Source organism: Triticum dicoccoides, chromosome 3B, assembly GCF_002162155.2.
Source record: "Triticum dicoccoides isolate Atlit2015 ecotype Zavitan chromosome 3B, WEW_v2.0, whole genome shotgun sequence".
In the NCBI taxonomy this organism is placed as follows: domain Eukaryota; kingdom Viridiplantae; phylum Streptophyta; class Magnoliopsida; order Poales; family Poaceae; genus Triticum; species Triticum dicoccoides.
The window spans coordinates 374,952,878-374,963,452 of NC_041385.1; positions in this window are offsets into that span (position 1 = coordinate 374,952,878).

A 10,575-nucleotide genomic window follows, 5' to 3' on the forward strand; every position below is an offset into this window, starting at 1 on the left:
TACTTGGAGCCCTATCATGCTCTGCCTTTCCTTGGGAAAGTTATACTCTAACACTTGGGTATAAACATCTTCCCTTTCCATTGGTCTGATTATCATAATAATCACATTTTCCTTTCCATTGTTTTGTTTCACCTTTCTTGTCATCTAACTTGTGTGAGCAGAGATAAATCCCTGCTTAAGCACCTCGGTGTAAAACTCTGTCAGAAAGACCCTGTTACTATTGTTGATGACATTCTGGTAACCACCGATGGACGAGTCCGTCTAGGTCATCCTACTGATCTAATTCGGCTTCTCGCTCATTGTACATGCGCACTCGAGGTGAGTCATGAATAATGTCACAGGGCAATATAGCCTCTGTGCCGTACACCATAAAGAAAGGTGTGTATCCAGTCGTTCTATTGGGCATGGCCCGGAGTCCCCAGAGTACGGAATCGAGTTGCTCAACCCAGTGCTTGTCTGATTCTCGTAAAGAGCGCACCAGTCTAGGCTTAATGCCACTCATGATCAGACCATTGGCCCATTCGACTTGGCCATTTGTTTGAGGGTGGTATACAGATGGATAGTCAAGTTTAATGCCCAACTTAGCGCACCATGTTTTCACCTCATCAGTTGTAAAATTGGAGCCATTATCAGTGATGATTTTTTTGCAGGTGCAATATTAGTGATGATACTATGCGGGATACCATAACGGTGTACCACGCCAGATATAAAGTCAATCACTGGCCCTGCCTCAGCTGTTTTTACTGGTTTGGCCTCTATTGATTTAGTGAATTTATATACCATTACTTGCAAGTATTTCTTTTTGTGGCTTCCCCCTTTAAGGGGACCAACCATATCAAGCCCCCATACCACAAAGGGCCAGGTAATGGGGATTGTTTTCAATGCGGTGGGAGGCATGTGACTTTGATTGGCGAAAAGCTAACAACCACATAATGTTGGACAAGGGCTTGAGCGTCTGCTCGGGCCGTGGGCCAGAAAAAGCCTGTCCTGAAAGCCTTGCTTATGTGGGCTCAAGTTGTGGCGTGATGACCGCCCAGACCAGCATGTATGTCTGCCAAGAGTTTCCTTTCCTCCTATTCGGAGATGCACCTTTGGAGGACTCTAGTAGTGCTCTTTTTGTATAGTTCACCCTCATGCACTTTGAAGGCTTTAGAGCGCCGAACTATGCAACGAGCTTCATTCTGATCGCCGGGAAGCTCCTGCCTATTACGGTAGGCCAGGAATGGTTCGGTCCATGGAGCGATAATAGCCATGATCTCATGATCAGAGGGTGTTATATTGACATCCGGACCACCAACGGTATCTGCATTGTGTATGGCAGCTGGGGGTGTTAGCAGGTCCGCATTATCTTCTCTACTCTCACCCTGCCATACTACAGATGGCTTGAAGAGCCTTTCCACGAAAGTGTTAGGTGGCACAGGGTCGCGCTGCGCTTAGCACCCATGCAAGCAAGGATGTTGGCTACCTGGTTACTGTCTCGAGCGACATGATGAAACTCAAGTCCCTCAAACCGAGCTGATATTTTTAGTACAGCTTTTTGATATGCCGCCATTTTTGGGTCATTTGCATCGAACTCTCCATTGACCTGGGATATTGCGAGGTTTGAATCACCACGCACCTCCAGGCGCTGCACACCCATGGAGACAGCCATGTGAAGACCATGTAGCAGCGCCTCATATTCGGCTGCATTGTTGGAGTCCATATACATGATTTGTAATACATAGCAGACTGTATCCCCAGTAGGAGATGTTAGGATGACGCCAGCCCCCAGTCCGGACAACATTTTCGAGCCATCGAAGTACATAATCCAATTGGAGTATGAACTATACTCTTTAGGGAGTTCGGCTTCCGTCCATTCAGCGACAAAGTCGGCCAACACCTGGGATTTAATAGCCCAGCGTGGCTTGTATATTATTTCGAACAGTAAAAGCTTGATGCCCATTTAGCTATGCGGCCGGTGGCGTCCCTATTGTTGATAATGTCGTTAAGTTGTACTTCTGATGCCACTGTGATCGAACATTCTTGAAAATAGTATCGCAATTTTTTGGACGCCATGAAGACTGTATAGGCTATCTTTTGTTAGTGGGGGTATCGAGATTTGCAAGGTGTGAGGACCTCCGATACATAATAGACTGGCTTTTGGGTGGGGAATTTATGTCCCTCTTCCCCTCGCTCGACGATCAGCATGGCACTAACTACTTGGTTAGTTGCTGAAATGTATAATAACGTAGGCTCGCCAACACCTGAGGCAGCTAGGATTGGGTTCCTTGCGAGTAGGGCCTTGATTTCTTCCAATCCTGCTATGGTAGTGTCTGTCCATTCAAAGCTATCAGTGCATCATAGTAGCTTGTAGAGGGGTAATGCTTTTCCCCCCAATTTGGAGATGAAACGGCTTAAGGCCGCGACGCACCCTACTAGTTTTTGGACTTGCTTTAGGTCTGTTGGTATAGCCAATTATGACAGAGCTCGGATCTTGGCTGGGTTGCTTCAATTCTTTTGTGGGAAATAATGAACCCTAGCAATTTTCCGGCTAGGACTCCGAAGACACATTTTTATGGATTGAGTCGTATATCATATGTTCGGAGGTTGTCGAAGGTGTTGGGGAACATAGCATGCAATTTAAAAAAAATCCTATGCTCACGCAAGATCTATCTAGGATGTGCATAGCAACGAGAGCGGGAGACTGTGTCCACGTACCCTCGTAGACCAAAAGCGGAAGCATTAGTTAACACGGTTGATGTAGTCGAACGTCTTCACAATCCAACCGATCCAAGTACCAAACGTACGGCACCTCCGTGTTCAGCACACGTTCAGCTCGATGATGTCCCTCAAACTCTTGATAAAGTAGAGGGTCGAGGGAGAGTTCCGTCAGCACGACGGCATGGCGACAATGTTCATGATGTGATCCGCGCAGGGCTTCGCCTACGCAATACGACACTATGACTGGAGGAGTAAACTGTGGAGTGGGGCACCGCACACGACAAAGAGAACAATTGATCTGCCTTTGGGGTGCCCCCTGCCCACGTATATAAAGGAGGGGAGGAGGGGGCGGCAGGCCTAGAGGGGGCGCGCCAAGGGGAGATTCCTACTTGGACTCCCTAGTCCTAGTAGGATTCCCCTTTCCTTTTCCGTAGTGGGAAAGGGGGAAAGAATTGGAGAGGGAGAAGGAAAAGGGGGTCCGTGCCCCCACCCCTTGTCCAATTCGGATTGGGCTTGGGGGGGTGCACACCACCTCCTGGCCGCTGCCTCCTCTCTCCACTAAGGCCCATGTAGGCCCATTAACTTTCCCGGGGGGTTCCGGTAACCTCCCGATACTCCGAAAAATGTTCGAACCTCTCCGAAACTTTTCTGGTGTCTAAACATAACCTTCCAATATATCAATCTTTACCTCTCGAATATTTCGAGACTCCTCATCATGTCCGTGATATCATCTGGGCCTCCGAACAAACTTTGGTCATAAAAAACACATAACTCATAATACAAATCGCCATCGAAAGTTAAGCGTGCGGACCCTACCGGTTCGAGAACTATTAGACATGATCGACACACATCTCCGATCAATAACCTATAGAAGAACCTGGATGCTCATATTGGCTCCTATATATTCTACGAAGAGCTTTATCGGTCAAACTGCACAACAACATACATTGTTCCCTTTGTCATTGGTATGTTACTTGCCCGAGATTCGATCGTCGGTATCATCATACCTAGTTCAATCTCGTTACCGGCAAGTCTCTTTACTCGTTCCATAATGCTTCATCCCGCAACTAACTCATTAGTCACATTGCTTGCAAGGCTTATAGTGATGAGCATTATCAAGAGGGCCCAGAGATACCTCTCTGATACACAGAGTGACAAATCCTAATCTCGATCTATGCCAACCCAACAAATACTTTTGGAGACACCTGTAGAGCATCTTTATAATGGCCCAGTTACGTTGTGACATTTGATAGCACACAAGGTGTTCCTCTGGTATTCAGGAGTTGCATAATCTCATAGTCAGAGGAACATGTATAAGTCATGAAGAAAGCAGTAGCAATAAAACTTAACGATCATTATGCTAAGCTAACGCATGGGTCTTGTCCATCACATCATTCTCTAATGATGTGATACCGTTCATCAAATGACAACACATCTCTATGGTTAGGAAACATAACCATCTTTGATTAACGAGCTAGTCAAGTAGACGCATACTAGAGTCAATAATCTATATTACATAGTAATGATTCTAACACTCATGGAGTCTTGGTGTTCATCATCTTTTGCTCGTTGAGGAGGCTTAGTTAACGGGTCTGCAACATTTAGATCTGTATGTATCTTGCAAATCTCCATCACTACAAGAATCAGGAACTTTGTCGTCCGCCACACATGGTGGGCGGCAATGACCTTTGCCGTCGGCCAGCAGACGGCAACACGTCCGGCTGAAGAGGCTACGACAAAGGCCTCTTTGCCGTCTGCTCGCGGACGGCAAAGATGAAAATGGCTTTGCCGTCCGCTGACAGACGGCAAAGAGCTTGGATGGCACATGTGGTAGTTCAGGTTAATTAAGTGGTTAACAGCGTACTTTGCCGTTAGCCAGTGCACGACAAAGATGCAAAGGTCTTCAACGTCTGTTGGCTGAGGGCAAATCTGCCAAATAGGTCAGCCCCTAATTCCAAGGTCGCACAGGTAGCTGCCACGTGGCAGCTTTGCCATCTGCTGGCAGACAGCAAAGCTCTTTGCCGTCCGCCAGCAGATGGCAAAGTTTCTATATAGCCCCTGTTTTTTATGTTTTTTCTTAAATTCATTCAATTTTGACAGAATTTCACACACACACACACACACATATATATATATGTGTGTATATATATATACACACATTTCAAAATAATTTCAACAATCAGTTTCCAACAACATATACACGTTTCCAACAACAAGAACATATACAAGTTTCCAACAACATTTCCATATATACAAGTTTGCAACAAGAGATATCCAACAAGTTTCCAACAACATATCCAACAAGTTTCCATAAATAAAAAGGAAGCACAAGCACAAGCACAAGTAAAAGTTTGCAACAAGTTTCCATCAATGCTAGCTTCCTCATCTCAAGCAAATCTGCAAATTAGGAAAAATGAAATTTAGAAGAAGAAGACTAGCTAGAAGAAAAAGAAGAAGAAGGAAGAAGAAGAAAAAGAAGAAGAAGAAGAAGAAGAAGATTGCTTCTTCTTCTTCTTCTTCTTCCTTCTTATTCTTCTTCTTCTAACTAAGGTAGGTAAAAATGCCATTTTTAGCTAAGATAGGTAAAAATGCTAATTGTGTAGGTCATTTTAGAGCTAAGCTACGTAAATGAAGTAGCTAATAATTATAGATAATTATTGAGCTATCCTAGTTTGTTATGCCATTTTATACCTAAGTGAGCTAATTATGTCATAAATGAAGTAGCTAAGCTAATTATAGATCATTATTGAGCTATCCTAGGTTGTTATGCCATTTTGTACCTAAGTGAGCTAATTATGTCATAAATGAAGTAGCTAACCAAATTATAGATCATTATTGAGCTACCCTAGGTTGTTATGCCATTTTGTACCTAAATGAGCTAATTATGTCATAAATGAAGTAGTTAAGCTAATTATAGATCATTATTGAGCTATCCTAGGTTGTTATGCCATTTTGTACCTAAGTGAGCTAATTATGTCATAAATAAGTAGCTAAGCTAATTATAGATCATTATTGAGCTATCCTAGGTTGTTATTCCATTTTGTACCTAAGTGAGCTAATTATGTCATAAATGAACTCGCTAAGCTAGCTATAGACGAACATTGAGCTATCATAGGTTCTTATGCCATTTTCTAGCTAACAAAGCATTTGTTAAGCAAAACACTTGGGAAAACTTACCATGATGCAACTTGTTAAGCAATGTTTAGTTAGCATGATGCAACTGAAATTTGAATACTAGTAACTAATGACCATTCAAATGAAACTCATCGTGTCCAATATAGCACTCTGGGGCATCGGCGGAGGGGTCTGGTCGGTTTTCTCGCACACGGACATCACATTTTGTTTTCATGAGTCAGTCATATGAGTTAGTAATGAAATGAACATTGCGTGCATGATTTGGCTAGTATGCGGGAGAAACTTACCACGAGGATCTCGTGTAGGGCCCGGTGACTCATGTCGTTCTGGTTCCTCTCCGCCTCCAACAAATTAGCTATCCTCTCCTCCATGTCCCTCACCTTCTCCTCCACCTGCCTGGTTGCCTCCACCACAAGCTCCTAGGCCCTAGCCTTGATAGCGAGATCCACCAGCCGTGGTCGAGGCCTCATCTTGGGAAGAGACTTCATCTGCCGCTTCTTGATCTCTGGGAGACTTCTAGGACAACGTATGAGCCCATCCCCAAAGGGTATGTGGCCATGTTTCCTCCCGTCACGAGATAGCATCACGAGCTCAGGATCAAAAGGACTCTGGCTCGGGTTGAAGTCCTCGCCTTTCATCTCCTTCCCCTAGTCTCTGTACCTCACAAGCTTGTCGTGAGAGGAGATGTTGGTGAAGCTATCTGGATGATTGAGGTCAACCTCTGAGAATGCCTTGGACTTCTTGTATGGGGCACTATGGGCCATGGTATAGTAGTAGCACAGCAGCGGCACCTCCTTCTTGTTGTGTCACGCCTGAAAGAGAGGAACATGGTAAATTAGTAATTAAAGCTAGCATGAAGAATTAAATTGCATGAATCAAACCACATACCCAGTGATCTCCGTACTCAAACAGGTTGGAGCTCCCTTGATGGTGCGGCACACCTCACATCTAGGAACGCTTGTTCCTGGCCTTGTTTTGGGCGGCTAGCCATTAGGGAGAGCACCACTCATCCACCAACCTCTCCCAACAGTCCATCTTATCCGCACACCATCTTGGGGGACCTAAGTTAGACAAAGAGAAGTTTCAGCGCTATGCCTACAAATCAAATCAACGAAACAGGTACAAGGCCTTAAGAATAGGTAATTACCGTCATGTACTTATCCTTACTCAGATACTTGAGGTGGCACTTCTTCTTATGCCTCCTGATGTTAGTTGAGGCGTTGTAGTCTCGGACAGCCTGGACCCGAGCCTAGTGTCGTATGTTCTGAAGTAGGCGCTTGCACTCGGCTTCGAGAAGCATAGCCGTTTCCGCCTCGTGTTCCTCAAGACACCTGTAGAAGGTCTACAATCAAACAAGACAACACCGATCATTAGTAAAATCATAAGGTACTGTTGATTTTTAATTTTGTAAAGAGAACTTGCCCAAAACCGCCGTCTCACAATGTCGGCCACCATCTCGCACACGACAACATCGACGATCTCTCCCGGCGGGGCCAGGGCAGCCTGGTACAGCTCCCAAGTGAGTGCTAGCTGTGGAATCTCACCCTCACTGGGCAACGTGACCCACCCCGGGGAGTGGTGCCGGACTAGAGTACCAAGGACCTGGTTGGGCCCGCGGACACCATCTGCGTGTATCCAACCCCTGCAGTATGACAAGGCCAACACATTAGATATTAATTGAATGAACATGAAGGCAAAAGGTTAAAAAAGAGTAAATTAATGCACTTACTTCTCTCCATTAGGCTGAATCAACCACCTCTGGTCGCGGGTCGCCGACACGGACGGTAGCTTAGTACCACCACGATGGTAGACCTTCTGGCCCTCCTCAACCCGCTCGCTCTCGCTGTAGCTATCCTGTAACACCCACGATGCGGCTATATCTCCCACGTGTCGAAGCACGACTTAGAGGCATAACCGCATGGTGGTTTTGTCGCAAGAAGGGTCATCTTCACACAATCCCATGTAATGAACAAGAATGGGATAAAGAGAGTTGGCTTACAATCGCCACTTCACACAATACATAAATTAAGATCATACATCATTCAAATACACTCATAGACCGGCTACGGTCAAGTTCAAATGAAAAGAAGACAACCCCAAATGCTAGATCCCCGATCGTCCCGACTGGGCACCTCTACTGATCATCTGGAAACGATACATAGTAACGACCAAGAGCCTCATCAAATTCCCACTTCAGCTCAGTTGCGCCATCTGCGCCAGTATCCTCGGCACCTGCATCTGTTTTGGTAGAATCTGTGAGCCACGGGGACTCAGCAATCTCACACCCGCGAGATCAAGACTATTTAAGCTCATAGGTAGGTAAAGGTGTGATATGGTGGAGCTGCGGCAAGCACTAAGCATATATGGTGGCTAACATACGCAAGTGAGAGCGAGAAGACAAGCAACGCGTTGGTCGAGAAGCTAGAAGCGATCAAGAAGTGATCCTGAAACTACTTACGTCAAGCATAACACAAACCGTGTTCACTTCCCGGACTCCACCGAGAAAAGACCATCACGGCTACGCACGCGGTTGATGCATTTTAATGAAGTCAAGTGTCAAGTTATCTACAACCGGACATTAACAAATTCCCATCTGCCTCATAACCGCGGGCACGGCTTTCGAAATATTGTATACCCTGCAGGGGTGTCCCAACTTAGCCCATCACAAGCTCTCACAGTCAACGAAGGAATATACCTTCTCCCGGGAAGACCCAATCAGTCTCGGAATCCCGGTTCGCAAAACATTTTGACAATGGTAAAACAAGACCAGCAAAGCCGCCCGATGTGCCGACAAATCCCGATAGGAGCTGCACATATCTCGTTCTCAGGGCAACACCGGATGAGACATCCTACAAGTAAAACCAACCCTCAAGTTTCCCTGAGGTGGCCCCGCAGTCTACTCAGTTCGGACCAACACTCGGAGGAGCACTGGCCCGGGGGGGTTAAAGATGACCCTTGGGCTCGCGAAAACCCAAGGGAAAAGGGCTTAGGTGGCAAATGGTAAAACCAAGGTTGGGCCTTGCTGGAGGAGTTTTATTCAAAGCGAACTGTTAAGGGGGTCCCATAAATCACCCAACCGTGTAAGGAACGCAAAATCAAGGAACATAACACCGGTATACAGAACTAGGGCGGCAAGAGTGGAACAAGTGACCAGACATAAGGCCGAGCCTTCCACCCTTTACCAAGTATACAAGGTGCATTAATATAAACAGGACATATTGTGATATCCCAGAATAACCATGTTCCGACCTGGAACAAACTTCATCTTCACCTGCAACTAACAATGCTATAAGAGGGGCTGAGCAAAAGTGGTGACATAGCCAGACAAAGGGTTTGCTAGGACAGGATGGTTAGAGGTTTAACATGGCAATAGGTAGGCATGGTGAACAAAGCCAGGTAGGGCTAACATAGCGAAAGAGTGAGTACTAGCAAGCAAAGATAGTAAGGATTTCGAAGGTATGATCATCTTGCCTGCAAGGTTCTCAGAGTTGTCGAAGGCCGGATCCTCGTAAGCATTCTCAACAGGTTCCTCGTGCAAGTAATCGTCTCCCGGCTCTACCCAAAGCAAGAACACAAGCAAAGGACCCACAATAAATCACGGTGCAATGCACAAGCAACATGATGCAAAACATGTCATGATATGCGAGAGGTGATATGCAATGCATATGTGTGCTTTGGAAGGAATGATGATGAACAAGGCATCAACTTGGCAAACCAAGTATGCTGCTGGAAAGATGAGATGATTTCGGTTGAATTCAATATAAAGATCACCGGGAACGGATGCACGGTTTGCAAATGACAAGCAAAACAAGAATGGCACAAAGCTGCGTTTAACAGCGCGATGCTACTTAGCATGCAACAAGAAACTATGCTACAGCACCCCAACATGAAAACAAAGCACATGGCAGTGATCTACAGGAGATGCTTTACAAAAGAGGAACACTGAGCTACGGCTAATTCACATCATAACAGGTTCAAACAAGCATGGAGAAAGTGCAAAAAATTATCAGGTTGGACATGGCATAAACAGCAGCACGAAGCAATGTTCAGAGCAGGTTATCAACATGCTATAGGAACATATAATAGCAAAATAAGACATGGCATGAATCTACTCAAAGCATAGATCAAAAGTCCCTTACTGACCATAAGCCAAAAAGGACCATAAAATATGATGGCACCCACGTAAACATAGCAAGTTTCGTTAACAGATTTCAGCAAACAAAGCATGGCATTGAAATAATTACGAAAACACCTTCACGAGCTCGATGCACTCACTACAGAGCATCTTATGATAAACTAAGCATACATCCATCAAGAAGACATGTCATAGAAGCTATACATGTCAAGAAACAACATCATAGCATATCCGGATCAACTACCACAACCTCGGCCAAATTGAATAACATGTAAACAATCTGCCAGGAAACATTTTGAAGCAAACATAGACATAGCCTAGTTCAAAACACATTTAGGGACCAAGTCCATAGGATGCACACATCACTCATGGCAAAAAATGACAAAAGAGTTCGTGCTGATAAGAATCTGAAACTAACAATATGAAGCCCTCTTCCAACAGCATTTCAGGCATCAAGATTACCACAAATGTAAATGATGCAATGGAATGAAATGATGTACTCTTCGAGGCGAACAATTTGACATATTACACGCACGAAACGGAGCTATGGGTGCGAAGATGTGATGCGATGAACATGCAACAATTTTAACAGCAGTTTAGGACTT